At 35.9% G+C, this 18512-nt stretch overlaps 1 pseudogene; it reads left to right on the top strand.

Annotated features, from left to right (window-relative positions):
• Positions 1-16399: 16399 nt before the first annotated feature.
• Positions 16400-18512, top strand: part of LOC140507883 (S-phase kinase-associated protein 1 pseudogene) — a 36162-nt pseudogene continuing 34049 nt past the window's right edge.

The raw sequence follows: 18512 nt of genomic DNA, 5'->3' as shown, positions 1-18512 counted from the left end.
CTGGGGACAATTAGAACAATTCTTCCAATACATTTTATTTCTGACCAATAATCCCCTTCTATCCATCTGCTATGTTGAACTCCTGTTTATTCAGCCATAGAATGTTAGAATTAAGAGGGACATTACAACTCATTTACTTGAAATCTCTCATAATGCAGATGGGGGAATTGAGACTTAGGAACAGAGTGACTTGCTGAAAATCATACAGCTATTCTCTTGAATAAATCCATCACGTTGGCCTATAAGTATCATCCCCCAAATTTACTCTACTATTTTCAGTGCTCTTTACACTAGTACCTAGGTTTCGTTTTCAGACTGACCGTTGAGAAAATTCTTTTACCCGCAAATATTTTCTCTTATTTAAATTTCTTCACTTTGTCATACTACATGAAGTTCTATCAATTAAGTATTTATTCTAATTCTTGACAAATGTCTTTTAAAATGAAATATACATACATATAGGTATGTGTGTAGTTTATACGTACACACACACAGATACACATATACAGAGAAAGATGAGAGAGAGAGAGAGAGAGAGAGAGAGAGAGAGAGAGAGAGAGAGAGAGAGAGAGAGAGAGAGATGGGATCAGTGTGAGTAAAAGAATTCTAATGAAGTAGAGAAAGGAATATGTCTATTGCAGGAAAGAAGTCTAGAGGAAGCCTAGAAAGTATATGGAGGATGAGGCAGGGAGAAGGTTGAAGGGAAAGAGGTGCCCTGTTCAACATCCAGAAATAAGAGCAAGGGATGGCACAGTATTGTGCAAACTATTAGCATGGTGGGGGCAAAACCAAAGGATTTGCAGCATATCTGAGGAAATCTAAGTAGTAACTCAAGATGACTGTGGATTCCAACTTAAATCAAAAGACCTTGCCAACAATGAAGTGCACATGGCCTTTCCTGTCAAAGGAAATTCAGTGCTGTAAAAAAAAGACACTTATATTGTGTGGGTCATTTAACTGGATGGCAAAGTGGGAAAGGGTGCAGAGGCATGACCTGCCAGTCTGGGATATTATTGTACCTATTCTAGAAAACATCAAAACAAGACTTCTGTAATTTTACAATCCCACAGAGGACCTTGACTTTTATTTCCATTCAAAATAAGGACATACTGCTTACAGGGGAGTGGAGAAATAAACATTTCTATATAAACATCATCCTCAGAGTGCTTTCACAACAGATCTTACTGTCTGTCAATTGCAAGGGCAAATCAATAGTTGGAAGACCCTAAAAAGATCCTTTATAACTATCTGATTAAAGAGAGGCCTTGGCACAGTACCTCCTGTAACCTTGATTGGCCTCACAGTCTCTGTCTCCCTCTGTCTCTATCTCTCATGCCTTCTGTTTTCTTTTCTGTGTTATTTCCCAGTTATTTCTCTTCTCCACAGTTATGTTACTCCATTCATCTCACAGAGGAAAATAATCTCATCAAGTAATGATTAAGAACTGTTTGGAATGTTATTACTCCAAGAGGATTTCCATTTAATAAGAGGATCCTTAAAAAAGTCAATGCTTTTTTTCAAAGGAATGACTCCCTATTCATAGGGTTCCACTCAATTTGCTTGTTTGAATTTCCACTGCTTAGCATAATGCCAAGCACATAATAGGTACTTTAAAAATGCTTTTTAGATTATTCATTATTACAGAATTTGAGTAAGGCTCCAGAAAAGCAAGCTTTCTCTGTCCCACCAAAGAATAACACATAGTTGGTACGATACCTGTTGCTAAGGTTGCTGATGCATAGGGCTGTGAATAATACTGAAGGCCTACTGGGATATTCTGAGAAACTCTTAACCCTGTCCAGGTATTTCTATTTTCATGGCAAGAAATTTAGCTACACTTCCCTAATGACTATTTAGTTTTTTTAATTCTGCCAATGTGCAGAAGAGAATAGAACTTAGATATTCCCGTTTGAGAGTCCATGATACTTGTCAAATGAGAAGCAAATTTTATATCTATATTTATTTATTTTAAACAGACACACACACACACACACACATACACACATGGCTGCGCTAGGTGGCACAGTAGATAGAGTGCCAGCCCTGGAATCAGGAATATTCAAGTTCAAATCTGGCCTCAGGTACTTACTAGCTGTGTGACCCTGCATAGGTCACTTAACTCTATTTGTCTTACTTTCTTCATGTGTAAAATGTGTTGGAAAATGAAATGACAAAACATTCCAGCATCTTTTCCAAGAAAAGCCCAAAATGCACAAAAGAGTCAACCACAACTGAAATAGCTGAACAATTATATGTGTGGGTATACAAATATATGTATGTATATATGTATATAAGCATGTACATATACATCCACATATATAATATACAAATATTCTGATACTACACACACACACACACACACACACATATAATAAGGTGTTGGATCAGTGTGTTCTAGTGGGAACATCACTCATCTGAGAGTTAGGAGACTGGGGTTATTGGTGTTACTGGCTTCCCATGTGATCTAGGAGACAATCTCTCTGGGCCTTAGTTTCCTCAGTCTACAAAATAAGAATGATGAACTAATTTAATCTCTAGTTCTATCAGTTCTTTACTCTACTTTTAAAAAAAAAATATCCCATTGAGCAAATAATATACAATTATTTCTATAGTAATGAATAGTTTATTTTGCTTTTCTGTGGAAGTGGATTTTCTCAGGGTAGGCATAGAAAGTGCATGTACCATGTAATATGGTAGGAAAAAAAAACAAAAAACAATGAACTTGAAGTCAGAAGTTCCTGGTCTAACTTGAGAAAATAACTTCACTTCTCTGGTAGCTAATGTTTTATATGTCAATGTCTGAAGGAAAAATTCAGTCTTTCTTATCTGAATGATTGTCTATTGCGATACTTTGACAAACACTTCAACAAGATACTTGGAAACAATTCACAGGCAATAAGAGATACTCTGAAGAATTTTCACCTCAAACAGAAGGATATAAATTGAATTTACCTCAAATTCTATGGTTAAAGTGAAAATTAGGACTACCACTTCCCTATACTGTTTGTATTCCAGCCATTATCTTTATCTCTCCCTAAGCCAGAACCTTAAACTCTGCCCCTGGGATGCCAAGCTTTCATAGATGAACTTTTGCCTTATCTTGCCCAGAGTTAGTCCCCTCCAACACTTTTCAACCATCTCCATGTATGCTATCATACATATCCTCACCTCCCTTTCTACTTCTGTAATGGTAATTTAAATGGGAAGATCTTTCCCATTCATTAATACACCCATGTGACCTGCTTAAATCACATGGTAGTCTAAGTCACATGTGGTGAGAGGAGCTTGTTGAATGGGCAGAACAAGAAGGGTGGAGCAGAACCAGGAGGAAGTGAGTGAGAGCAACTAGGGAGGAGAGAGAGAGGACACAGGCAAGCAGACAGCTAGGCTTGGGAGTGTTTGTTTGTGTGAAGGCCCCTGGCAGGGTGAGGGCTGAGGGAAGCTTGGAAATGGCTTTGTCCCCTGCAGTGATAATGTGTACTGACTTCTTGGCTACTGTTATGGATTTGGCTTTCTGGTTTTGGTATTTGGCTTTCTAGTGTCTGAATAAAAGTTTTTCTTCTGCCTTCTATATGGAGGGTATGGTATACTTTGTGATTGAGAATTATGCTGACATATTCATAGTCACCACCAGTGCTGTGAATATTGCCTTGTCAATACAATTTCCACCTTGTATGTGGTCTCCCACATTAGAATGTAAGGTTTTTGAAGACCCACCATCTTCCTTGTGTATCCACAGTACTTAGTCCAGTGTCTTGCACTTAGCAAGTACTTAATAAATGCATCCTTTTTCTGTCCATTTATATTCTATCTATAATCTGTCTATCTATCTATCTATCTATCTATCTATCTATCTATCTATCTATCTATCTATCTATCTATCTCAAGCATTTAGTCCATGGCTGTTGCCACACCTTACATAATGCCACAGTACTGCCCTGTATATTGTAATATAATTATCCATCACTCTCCTGGAATGGGCCATCAAAGCTACTCTTTCAGATGTTGTGACCACTTGTGATTGGTAAAGTGTCAAGATCTGGGGTACTGTTGTCAATTTAAGTGTGTAATTAGATTCCCAGTATAATTAATCACCCAATTGCACATCCAAATGTAGTCCACATTTGCACTATAATTAATTATGACTTAATTGAAAGCACTCTGCTAATAATGATTTGTTCTAATTTTCCTTCAAATCAAATTACCAAGGGCAAATTTGGTTTCACAATCATTGTGGAAAATACTTTTATTTCTTTTCAAAATGTTAAAAAAAGAGGGAAATCATAGTAATGGACTTCACAAAAAGAAAAGACTTTCGATCTCTTCTTAGGAAAAGGATGTTTTCAGACAGATTATATTGAGAAGTAGATTAGGTTTGGATGTGAATCTATCAACACAGAGGAAAAAAAATTCTTTTTTTATGAATGTGCTCATTCCAACACTAATAAAATTGGTCTCTTCACTATATCGCCTTTCCTGAGTCAGAAGAGAGGTCAGTGTTTGTTTGTAAGGGTCACCACACAAGGAAATTCACTGATTAGTCACAGAACTCCATGTCCAAATCACCTTATCTCCACTTAAAGTAGCCATTTTAATTCCTTTGTGGAAAGAGTGTTTCATAAGGCACTTCCACATATAATTAGGGCTCTATTTACATGTAAAAGCCATTTTCTGGAATTAGAGGAGGTATGATCCATTATAATATACAGCGCATGAATAGACTAAACCAAATCCTGAGATGGGGTACTAACCATTGATTTGGCAATCAGATTTCTCATGTATTCATCTTTGCTGCTACCTTTCAATTTGAGGTATGTGAGAAGAAGTAGAGAGGACAAGACTGACAGGAAATTCACTAGGAGGTGCCTGATCCTGTTATTTGGATATATGATGGAAAAGGAAGAAACATTAAGCCATTAAAATTAATGCCATGTAAAGTCACACAAAGCATTTCCTGCAGCGTGCTCACAGAGGTCAATTTGTGGTTCACCTGGGAACCATAGCTCTGAAATTACTGACTTGTGCATGTTAAAATCTCAGTTTTAACGTAGGCACTTAATTTAGCATCCATTAGAGCTTCTCTTCCATGCTGAACCTTGCCCTGAACAAGATGTCATTTCATAAACCCAATTAAACATGGTGCTTACCATGGTTTAAATACCAAGTCGGATTTAATGTATCATCCAATTTCACAGATCAGCAATGTTTCCGTTGTCTTTGGTGCCCTTAATCATTTGCCCATGAGAATAACATAACTGGCTAGGTTTTATCTCAGCAGTGCTAGTAGATAGGCCTTAATAAAAATAGTCTAAATGTTGCTTTCCTGTGGCTAAAACAATCAAGAAGGCTTCAGGTGGATGTATTAGAGGGAAAGACAGGGCATAATCAGAAGGTATCCCAAGAAAGAATTTCAGACTTGCTGGGATATAGCAGAGTGTTTTCTGGATGGTAATAATTCATATTCTAAACAATAGGTTAAAAATGTTTTGATCAAGAATAAATTCATTAGCACAACTGTGATGCCCTGGTAGCCCACGTGTTATCAGTGAATCACATCTACTACGACACCAACTAGCTGTTGCTTAGCATTTCCAGTGAGATAGGACCTACTACTTCCAGAGAGAACCATTTCATTTTGGAAAGGGCTAATTATTAATAAGCTTTCCATTACATTGATTTTAGGTGATCTTGTGCATAGCCTCTGCCCGTTGCTCCTAGTTATGACCTCTGGAGCCATGTGGAATAACTTTTATCCTCCTTCTATGTGCAATGCAAAAATTAATAACAATAACTGTCATTTATGTAAGTTCCTATACTACTTTTTATATATACTTTGATCAAGTCTCACAAAACCCTATGGGATAAAACAGCTAGTTAGAATAATGCCTAGAGTGCTAGACTTGGGAGGAAAACCTGAGTTCAAATGATACTAGACACTTAACTAGATGCATGAACCTAGGCAAGTCACTTAACCTCTGCTTTAGTTTCCTCATCTGTACAATGAGGATCATTATAACAGCACCAGGTTTGCAATGTTGTTGTGAGAATCAAAAGAAAGAAAATGTTTTAAAGTGTTTTCCTAAAACCCTAAAGGACTTAATAAATGTTAGATATTATTATTGTTACTTTTATTATTATAATGCTTATGATCTAATTTCCTTCATTAAATCTTTTCAATCCAAGTCAGTATATAGTGATTTTTCCTTCTTCCAAACTTCCATAAAGCATATTATATAAATTTCCTATATAATATTGGGGTAATTGACTTGAAGACTCCATTTATTCATTTCATCAATACTATATAATATGTCTTCTGATCCCCTTTCATGCTCCCTTGAGTCATACTTAATACTTTTATAATTGAAGCAATTCAGGATGGGATTTGGAATGCTGAATTATGGGTGAATGGTTGATCAAAGGCAGAAAGAACGCTGTGAGAATATATCTGTAAAGTTATTAAGAAGATAATATGGTTAAAGAAAGCAATTTTTGCTAGAAACTATGATATAACCAAAAAAAAAATGTTCACCTAGACAGAAGGTCACCACTTTCTAAACAGTGGATGATAACACAAAACAGTCCATAACCATATTTGAGAGCATGTGTTTGGAGGTGGGGTTGGGAAGGGGGTATTTTGTAAAGCTTCTTGGTGAATACAAGTTTGAAAATGGGGATTCTCTGTTCATTGAAGAATTACTCCACTCTTTTCCACTTCTAATTTTAAATGAAATGATTCCTTGCTTCATGGAGAAACAGATGAACTTCTTACACAGTAAGATCAAGTGGTAGCTGATGAACAGATTGTATGCTCCATCACTATCTACCCAATGTCAAAAAATATATGAGGAAGTCTCCTGTCATTCTGGGTAGGCCTACAATGTCAAATGGAAGGCCATGGACAAGAGTTACACAAAATGAATGGGTTACAATTCCTATCAGTAGAGTGAATACCATATTGATGAAATCACATCTCAGTCTTGAGTATTAGGTTATTTATTGTTTTTTAATTTGATAACCAGTCAGATACACTGTCTTCTCAATATATCACATAAATTCTCAACTCAATGTCTTCACTACTGGTTGCCTTCCCAACGAGAATATTTATTTCTTTTGTCTAGGAAATCCTAACCAACCTTCAAGTCCCCTTCAAGTCACATTGTGAGATGGATATTCCCCCCTTAAAACTTCTGTAAATGTCATAATATGTAGTTATCTTTGGTTTTTATTTTGTTTTCTTATGGACCATTATGTGTATGTCATTCATTTAAAGAGTATTTATTATATACTTGTTTGAGTATGTTCAGAGTACTATTATAGGCCATGTGGACAGCTGAGATATAGATCATATATCTATGATCTATTTAAATCATGTGTCTATATATCATAGATATTGTTTAACCTCTGTTTGCGTTAATCCAGTGAAGAAGAAAATGGCAAACCACTTAATTAATTTTGCCAAAAAAAAAAATCCTATGGAGAGTATGAGCATGCTGTTATCCATGGGGACATGAAGAATCAGACGTGACAGTGTAACAGAAACATAATTGAGCCACCTATTTTACTCAGCAAAAGGAAATCTCCTGGGTGGTATCTCTTGGGTTATCTCAACTTTTAGAATTCTCAAGTTTGAGTGTGTGAGGATCAGACCTACAGAGTGGGAGATTTACTGATACACTCTGTCACTTGGAGAAGGGAAAGTATAATCTAAGCATGACGATTTAGAATCCTGTTTGGAGAGTATAGTCAATGAATTACTTGAACAATGCAGACTTGATAATGAGGAAATTACTTGTTTAGCAGCCCTTAAAATAGGTTTAACTTTCTAGAGGACTTGATGGGCTACTGAAGTACTTTCTATATTTTCTGTATGTAAGTATGGGCTCTAGTGAGTTCTTTGTATCTTTTGCATTGTCTGAGGGCTGAAATAAAGATTGTCCCATTTAGTATCTTGAGGACCAGTATGGAAATTAAAGATTCTTGCTCTTATGTGGGGAAACCTACATCTAAGTGATATCCTGAGTACATTAGATTTTTCTTAAAAATTCTGGGTGGAGAAGTGAGCAAAATAAAGAAACTGACTCTCTTACGGTCAGTCCCCATGATCCAATCTGGTTCATGTGGACCAAGAGTTCTAGGGGTGGAGGAGTGGGGAGGTGAGAAACCTGTAAAAGAAGTACAAATAATAACCTGCATGAGTTTAGATAGAAGGAGAGGTCAATTGAGATGACATCATGATCACCATCGATAGTTAATATAAAATATCAGGCACGATGCTAAGCACTTTAGAATTATTATCTCATTTAAAGAAGTCCTCAAAGAGATAGGAATTATTTAAGCTGGATTATGAAAAGTGGGTAGAATTCAATAGACATATACAGGAAAAGGGAATTTTGACAGAGGTAATAATTTGGGCAAAGGCATGAAGGTGGGCAAGCACAAACTGATTTGGTGAAACATCAAGTAGACCAATTTGAGCAAAACTTATGGCTACTATAAGAGAATACTGAGAAATAAACCTGGGAAAATAGGTTGGGATAGGGCATGGGTGGGAAACTTGAGACCTCAAGGCCACATGTAACCTTCTACATCCCTGGATGCATGCAACCTTTTGACTGAGTCCAAGTTTTACAGAAAAAAAAAAAATCCTTTTATTAAGGGGAATTTGTTCTGTGAAGTTTGGATTCAGTCAAAGGTCCATACTTGACAATCTAGGGGGTCACATGTAGCCTTAGGCCTGTAGGTTCCTCACCCCTGCTATGGTATATATATTTAGGAATGCCAAGTTAAGAATTTTTTACTTTACTAACTTGCCCTCATTCAGTCATTTTTTTTTCAGTTGTATCCCACTCTTCATGACTACATTTGGGATTTTCTTGGCAAAGACACTTGGTAAAAAATGGTTCACCATTTCCTTCTCTAGCTCATTTTTGCCATTGAAGAACTAGGACAAATAGATTTAAGTGACTTGTTTAAGGTCACACAGCTAGTAAGTGTCTCAGGACAGATGTGAACTCAGGAAGATCAGTCTTCCTAAACCAAGCCCAGAACTTTATTCAGTATGTCACCAAGCTGCCCTTTAGAGATTTGACTGGTGGGCTGACATCATCAAAAATAGACTTTTGGAAGGTGAATCTGAAGGCTGTATGCAGAATGCATTGAAAATGAGAAGATGCCAGAGACTGGAGACAAATTATTAAGTAATTGTAATTTCTGTCTAATGAGGGCTTAAATAGCAGTATGGGAAGTGGGAGTAGATAGAGCCTACACATCATCTTCCAAGGAGTTATCAAGGAAAACTGCCTTGATATTATAGAACCAGGGAGTAAAGAGAAACCAAAAAAATTCATCAATAACCCCCTGAAAGAGACCCCAAAAGGAAAACTCTGGAATATTGTAGCCAAATTCCAGAGTTCCCAGGTCAAGGAGAAAATATTACAAGTAGCTAGAAAGAAATGATTCAAGTATTGTGTAAATACAATCAGGATGGCACAGGATTTAGCAGCTTCTACACTAAGGAATCAAAGGACTTGGAATAAGATATTCCAAAGGTCAAAGGAGGTAGGATTAAAACCAGGAATCAGCTATCCAGTAGGGAAAAAAATGTGACTTCAATGAAATAGAGGAATTCCAAACATTCTTATTGAAAAGACCTGAGCTAAATAGAAAATTTTCCTTTCAAATATAAGAATCAAGAGAAACATGAAAACATAAACAGAAAAGAGAAGCCATATATACTCTGACCTCTTCGGCTTCCTCTGATTTGTTACTTTATTCCATCTGAACATAAGCTCCTTGAGGGCAGGGATTGTCTTTTTTCTTGCATTTTCTTCTATTTCCATTGCATCCCAAGATTGCACTGGGCCTGTGGATTTGGTGCCAGAGTTGGGATATTGGGAGCAAGGGTAAATTCTGAAATTGCAGTGGCAGGACATGTGAGGGAAAGAATAAATTCTGACAATACTACGCCTCTCAGCAACAGACAAAATTCTTGACTTAACTGTCTATTCAGTACAAGATGAGTACAGAGGTGGCTCATTTTTTAGATGGTAAAAATCTACAGGAGAAAAAAATCATCATTAGTAGGCAACAGATGATGTTGACTTAAATTTTAAAGCAGCAGTAATTAACTTTATTTAAATCTTTAAAAATGGGTAAATAAGGGAATTGTAATAATGAAAAGAATGTGCATTCTTTTAGGAATCAGAGAAGAAAAAAATTCAAAAGAAAACCACAAGAAAAAGTGATGAAAATAAGAGTGATTTGTAAAAATTAATTAATTAGCTTTAAATAAATGGTTTTCTTCAAATATGATATATATTTAGCCTAGTGATAAGTGTATCTCGCAATTAATGCCCATTTATGTGTTTAGATATACATATATATGTATATGTGTGCATCTATTTGTATGAGTGTAGAAAATGCATTTTAATTAAATTCAATAATATATACCAAATTATAAGCATCTCAAGAGACTAAACAATAGCAAGATATACATGGTATGTACTTTAATCAATACATCTTTCATGTAAAATGAATGACTTCAGATCTCCAAGTGAGATGTCATTAGCTTTTATGTCTAAACTATGATACCTTTCATGCCCTCAAAACAGCAAGAAATAATCCAAAAAAAGTAGAGAAAGAAAAGAAATCCACATAATAAAAACTCCCTGGGGGGAGGAGGATGGGGGAATGAACAGCTGAGAGTCTAAAAAAGACACAATGAGGAACAGAATTCTGGATTAAGGGGATCTGGGTTCATATACTATCTACTTACAAGTCTTAAGTTTTCTAGGACTCAGTTTGTGGTTGTTCAGTCATTGCATTTGTGTCCAGCTCTATGTGACCATATTTGTGGTTATATTGGCAAAGATATTGGAATAGTTTGTCATTTTCTTCTCTTCTTTACAGTTGAGGAAACTGAAGCAAACAGAGTTAGCTGACTTGACTGGAGTTACACCTTGTAGTGTCTGAGGCTGAATTTGAACTCAGATCTTTCTAACTTCAGGCTCAGTGCTGTATCCATTGTGCCACCATTGTGCCCTGAGCTTCAGTTTATTATTCAACTATAAAATATGTTCTAGAGTAGATAGCCTTGGGGGTCCTTCTAACTCTAAATCCATGAATCTATGAAATGAATAACAAAAAAGGATGTTCAATACAATAAAGAAATATTGTGGAGTAAAACAGTTCAACAAGCAAATCTGCAGCAGATGTGAATAGTTCCAAAACTGATAAATCCTCTAAAATGAAAAAATAAAAACAATCACAAGATCTATTAGAATTGAAAATCTTAGTAAAGGAATTAAAAAATAATATATTAAGCAAAATTAGACCACTAAAAAATGAAATTATGCAAAAAACTACAACTAAATTGTCTATCTATATCTTTTGACCCTGGAATCTCAGTATTGAGCATATAGCCTAAGAGAGTCAAAGATGGAAAGAAAAAATCTAATATATAACACAATATTCATAGCAGCATTCTGTGGTAGCAAAAATACTAAAAGTATATTAGGTATCCATTGAGTGGAGAATGGATTAAAAAGGTTATGACATGTGAATGTAATGAAATATGATTGTTACTGTGAAATGAAAAATCTCATTGGAATGAATTCAGAGAAACATAGAGAGATATTTATGAACTGATCCAGAGGGAAATAAGCAGAACCAAGGAAATTCTATTTAAAGGTATCAGATTCGCAGGCCATAGGCACCTGCAAAACTTCTGAAGGACATCAGAATCAGATTAAAATACAATGAAGGAGATGTTTAACAGAATAAATAAAAAATACTATACAAATTGAATAATGTTAATTTGTGTCTTTCTAGGTCAATATGCAACCTGCATGGATCCCTTTCTATTTGTTTGGCACCATTGATTATATACAATAATGAAGACAATGTAAATTAAAATGTCTTTTTAAAAAGCTGAATTTTAGTAATTGGGGAAAAAATAAAGGAATCATTGAGTACAAAATAAAGCATTCATACTCCTCACAAAAAAGAGGCAGGGAAGTAATTAAGATATAATATTTTATTCATTGTCAGATGCCACCCATGTATCAATGGTTTTTGTTTCGGTTTTGGTTTTTTGTTTAGTTGTTTTTCTTTGTCAGGAAGAAACCTTCAACCTGAGGTGATTTTGAAAAACCCGCTATAAAGACAAAAGCCTCAAAAAATATATTTTAAAATAATTAGAAAACAAAAATAAGAAAATAAAAGCTCTAGAACTGAGGATAGAAGAATTGAATATAGCAACTGATGTTGAAAAAAGAATGATAGACATCTATTGGAAAATGAAAGACAAGATGTAGTGATGGAATGCATTACAATACAATTGTGCTGAAAGAAATTATGAATATGAGAAGTTTATAGTACTATGACCCATTTTATTATACCTTAAAATACAAGGACTTTTTAAAAATTTTATTAGATCCCATGCATCAGTTGGAATAAAGAAAACGTCAGCTTATACGTTGTGAACTATGTTTCTAAGAATAGCCTTCTGAATTTGAGTCATTTCCCATAGATATTTATAGTATATTTAAAATAGGTAGTTTTCTGGGTCCACAATTGGTCAGTTACTAGCCTTGGGATCAGTTTTGTGTTTCAAGGAAAGGGAGATAAAGGTGTGGAAATCAGCTATTCTCTTATTGACCTTGGGAGTGTAAGATAGAGTGTTTCTGTTTATCGTTAAGTTATCCCTGTACAATTTTAACAAATAGGATAAGGGAAGGCAAAAGATTGAGATTAGACGTAATTGCCCATTTAACACTGAAATGGAGACATTTGTGGATGTGGTATACGATGTGACCCTATTTGATAGGGTATAACTCATGTAAATAATGAAAAAAAACCACAGTAACGCTCTTTCAAAGTTACCATAACAGAAACACCAGAAGCCTATGAACTGATTCAGAGTAAAATAAGTATAAGCAGAACAACAATATACAAACTCTGTACAAAATATAAGTTTTAAAGAAGATCATTAAAAGGAAGTCAAACATTGAGTAATTTTTAAAAATTGTCCTAGGAAATAGATAAGAAAAGGTATCTTCCTTGTCTTAGCAATGACAACAGAATGTTACTGGGGCAGAACATTCCGCACATATTTAGATGTAACTCTACCAAATGCTTTTTCCTTAATTTTATTATGTTTTCTTTATTATTAAGTAGTATTCAGTGTGTGGGAGGGGGAGAGTGGTATATCTAGTAAAGAATATGATGTTGTAACGGAGGTATTAAGGTATTGTTTTATGTTTGCCCATGTAGGTTTTATATATCAACATAGGTTTGTCTCGATATGACTCCTAGGTAGAACTGAACAGATATTTCCAGCCTCTCCCACCACACGTACTGAATGAAAACTTTGATTTTTTGGCAGGAGGGGAGGCAGGAGGTCAGGACATGAGCCTGGCTATTCTGCTTCCCTCAGAGAGAGGTGGTACTGGACAAGTATTATATCTATCTTCTTACTTAATATTGTTAGTCTGGGGGAAGTCATTTTAGGTTCAAGCTACATTTTTCATCACCATTCCTTAATGTGAAAGGAAGATCCCAGGTTATATATAGAAGACTTGCATCCCTTCCCACTAGATGCCAGTTTTGCAATGAACACACATAATAAATGAAAAGATAAATTTGTTTATCCAAATCCAAAGCAAAACAGAAATCAGTGGAAGAATGTATACTAGATAATATATATATATAATATATACCAGATAATACATAGAACACACGTGCACATATATATACACATATATACATATGTGCACACATGTATAATATGCAATAAATACATATGACAATATATATGAGACAATACATAGAGTAAGTGGATTCTCCCATCAGGATTGAGATTTTTCAGCTCAGTCAAGCTAAAGTCTCAGATCTCACCCAAGGAGAAATTCCCCCAAATCTCTAGTGTACCAAGTTAGGAATAAGGATATGACAAGCATTGTGAGCTCTCTATAAGTTAGCTTCTTCCTAGAGTCTTTGTCTCCCTTCAGGCATTGAAGGATAGGTTGGAATTGAGCATTTTCTTTCTTTAAGACGGAAGCTTGAAAAGTAATATCTCTCTTGTCTCTCACTCTCCTAAGCTCCACTCATCTCCTTTATAAGCTGCAGACAGCTGAATAATCAGCTACCACCAATGAGGAGAGAGTCCCATACAATTTGCACTTTGAGCCAAGGGTAAACACAAAAGGCGGAAATAACCTTTTCAAAAGAAAGATTGGAAGGTATAAAGAACAAACAATGCAAATATGCAAGAAAAAGAAAGTAAAAATACAGTAAAATTGAAAAAAAACAAAACATTTTAAGCAATTGACCGTAAAGATAAGCCTCAGTGAGAAAATTGAAGAATGATTGGATTCCAACAAAAACATGATGAAGTAAAGAGTGTGGCAATTATATTTTAGGAAATCATGCTATAAAATTTCCTCAATGTATTAGAATTTTTGGCCCTGAGAATAAAATTAGCCCCAATTTTAACTCATTTAGAAATGTTGCCAAGATCCAGAACTTAAGGATCAAAGAATGATTTTTTTTGCTGGTTGCAAAAAGCAGACATTTTACTTTATCCACAAATGCCAGTTCTTTTTCTACAGGACAATTTAAGAATAAGAGGAAATAAAATAAATAAATGGAACATGACATGCTAAAAGAAAAAAGCAAAAGTAGCTTGTATGCTGTTGTAAATTGACCACACATTTTTATTATTTTTGTGCTAATGTATCTGTTTTTCAAGTTATAAATAACTTGGGACTTTATAACCTTTAATTTTTATAATAGTTGAAAGTTTAAGAAAAAAGGTTTCTAAAAGTTGGAGATAAGCATATCCTATATTCATATTTGTCTCCGCATTGGTGGGCAATCTATACCAGCTAACAATTGTATATTGTGACTATTTTTTTAACTTTGCTTGATCCACCATTTTCCCCGAAATTCGTACAGAATTAATGAGTTTATACCTGCAAGAACTACTATTATCTAGCATATCATATTCTGAAGAATGTTCAAAAGTGTTTTATTATAAATATCTACTTTTTTTTGAGGGAAGAGGATTTTAATTCTATCTGAAATGTGCCACTGTTATCTCTCCTATGCTATTTTGAGAACCAAAAGAAGTGTGAAACAGCACCCTATTTGTCCTCAGTATTTTTTTAATTATTAAAGTTGCTGTTGATCATAAAGTTCATTCTACTTTTCCTCCAATGCAGAAAAACCCCTAGAGTTTCAACATGTTTGAGAATTGTTCAGAGGCTATAAGCTTAAAGTATACATTCAGTTTTATGGAGCTCAGGGAACATGATGAAAGCTAACTTTCAGAGTTAAAAAGGTTCAGGTTTCCAAACTTTAAGAGATATAGGCAAGGATTTGAAGTTTCAGTTAAGACAGATGACTGTCGTAATACACATGCCAGAGTGTGGCACATAGAGTAAATTCAGTTGATTTGGTGGGATGGGAAAGATCTGTGGAGAAAGCCTGATCTCAAAGATGCATGACTCTGAGGAGAGAAGAGAGAGACCCAAGGACAATATCCTGTGGGTGCAGACTTCAGGATATAGCTTGTGGAGAGGCAGTTGAGGGGATAGTGGGAGATCTAAATAGGAAACCTTATCTGGGGCACATAAAGACCTGGAGATCTTACTGTGTTCCTCCAATTGTCACTTACTCTGTCCCATCACACCAGGAAAAGCTATGGATCATCCCCTACAGCAGTGGTGTCAAATTCAAATCACTCAAAAAGAAACAGATCCCTGCTGGGTACACACCACAGATTAAGATTATCTATGTTGTATCTATATTGTAATCTGGGTGGGCAGGCCATGAGTTTAACATCTCTTCTACAGCCTGAACCTCCCTTCCTCCAGGAATGAATTGGAGAAGGGGGCAGCTGCCGAAAATAGAGCATGTTTAAGACAGGCAGCTACAATAGAAGAGTCATGAGCATCGGACCTTAGAGTTGGTAACCTGGGGCTAATGGAGACAGTAGGGTCAGCAGGCCATTTGATTGGAGGTCATGGGATACCCAGAAGCTCAGGGCTAGGAGGCTAGAGGCTGGTCAAAAGGAGGCATCACAAGGTTTAGATATCAGAACCCTGAAACAAAGGTCTGGTCAGTCCCTTCTGGTAACGATCTTATAGAAAGCATAGTTTTTCAAAGCCCACAAAAAATAGAAATGAAAATCCACTGTCTAATTGAATCAGAAGGAATGTTTTGTAAGCAAATAAGCAGTAGAGGGATTGGTTTTTATCTAAGGTCTCTGCCTGGGTTTCCAATAACTCTTTCTATAGGGAAATAAGTCCCATCAGGCTCTATTTTCACCAAACCCTGTATTTTCTGGCAGAGGCCTAATGAGACATCTGATGAATGGGATTTAGTTTCCACCTGCACCATGGATGGTGGAGGATTAGAAAAGAGAGAGCATGAGGCCAGGTCCAGGAGAGCCAAAGGTAAGAAAACATCCTAAATGTGGTCAGTAGAATGGTCCAAAATCATGGAGACTCTGGGTTCAATTACCTAAAAGGGAGTCAAAGAAGGCACAGATACTAGGAGGCCAAGGAAAGGCAGGGAAGTGAACCTCATTTAGGAAATATGAAAAGAGGTACCAGTTGTGAGGAAACTTGGAAAATGGGGGGACAAATCTTCCCTTAAATTTGAATACTTTCTGTTGATAACATCTTTGTGGCCTGCTCAGTGTCTAAAGTTAGGAGCTGGTGAATCAAACCTCATTAGGGAAATGGTAAATACATCTGCACATTTAAGAGTGGCAGTGGGAGCTGTAGGGGGAGAAAATCCAGACATGTGTCTCAACATAAGAAAAATACTGGAGGTAGGAGGAGGCTTTCAACCCTTCCCAAGCATTGAAACCATGGTTTGGAAAGGAGGCCTTGAAGAAATGTGAGTAGCAAAGGCATTTAAATTACATTAGGATATAATGGTCCTTCCCCTTGGGAGAATCAATTGATTTTCTATCTAGGGGGATTAGAGGAGTGTGGACTGTTGCCCACAACCTAGTACTTCTACTTACAAAAAAAAATTCAAATAATGTACTCCCTAGACTTTCTTTCTTTCTGTTTCCTCCTCTCTATTACATACACTTAAAGATGATATGTGTTAAATTCTTTGTGGTAGCTAATAGAGTAAGTTGATGAATATATTTGCAAAAGCCCTCTCAAAAGGGGGTGACAGAGTATATAAGCCAGAACTCTCTAGTTGTGGCTTAGTGATCAAGGGATCACCTTGGGATGAGCCAATTTTATTATAATTTTTATAACTTTATTTTCCCTAAGAGTAGAGGTAACTACATGTCTACCTGTGGTAAACTACTTTCCTTATGAATAAAGAATATAATAACCCTTTATTATCATAACTGAGGATGGAGCATACTGGGAGTTGGTTTACCCTAGGGCTAAAACTTCCCCTATCCATTTCCTGCCTCTAGAGAAAGGCAGAGAAGGAAGAAAGAGAAAAAGGGACTAGGGAAAAAAAAAAACAAAACTTCTAAACCAGATTAGGAAGGGGAAGTGAGGAGGACATAGAACCCCACCCTGCCACGTTCCTTAAGAATAATTAGTCTTTGATTTTTTGAGGGGGATATAATGGAGCAATCAGGGTTAGTTAAGTGACTTACCCAGGGTCATATAGCTAGTAAATGTCAGGCTGGATTTGAACTCAGGTTTTCTTGACTGCAGGGTGAGTACTCTGCCACTAAGGCACATAAATTCTGGCCCCATCACCTGAACTACCTGGCCTTACAAATTATATTAATTCACTTAAATTTTATAACTACTTTATAACTACACAAATTGGAAGATTTATTTATTACCCAGAGCAGAGTTCTGGTTAGTTTGTTCCAAGGTAAGCAGGTCATTCATTTTTCTGTTTTTATTCTAAAATTTACCTTTCTCAAGTAACTCCCTTTTAGGAATGCTCAGTAGTCGTCTGAGCAGATGAACGAGAAATCTTAGAACACAGAGTCTCTCTGAGAGACTATAGAAGATTTTATAACAATCCAGTGATGATGAAGATGATGGTGGTGATGGTGGTGATATGGATATTTCTCTAGAACTTCAAGATTTATAAAGCCCTTTACATATATTACTATATCATCTGATTTTCATAACAATGTGAATTATGTACTATTATTATCTCACTTTTTATAGATGAGGAAATTGAGAATGAAGATAAGTGACTCTCTCAGGGTCACATAGCTTCAAAGCCAGGCCTTCTAATTCCAAGTCAGGTACTCTAGTTTTCATATACAATGATGAATTTCTTAAAGTATTTTGTTCTTATACCACAATAAACTTGCAATAAGCAACACTGTGTCCCTTAGTAACGTCCTTTATAACAAGCAAACTAAAAATAACCTAAGCTAATCTATCTGATTGATATTACCGACTAATGGTACATCATTTGTCTACTGAAGGTAAGGTGTGTGTTCCACTTTCAGGCATCAAGAACCCAAACTGATCATTGCATTTGATCTCAGTTTTCTGTCGTCT

The sequence above is a fragment of the Notamacropus eugenii genome, chromosome 5 (assembly GCF_028372415.1).
Source record: "Notamacropus eugenii isolate mMacEug1 chromosome 5, mMacEug1.pri_v2, whole genome shotgun sequence".
NCBI lineage: Eukaryota > Metazoa > Chordata > Mammalia > Diprotodontia > Macropodidae > Notamacropus > Notamacropus eugenii.
The sequence above is the reverse complement of the archived record's forward strand: the minus strand, read 5'-3'. Positions and strand labels throughout refer to the sequence as shown.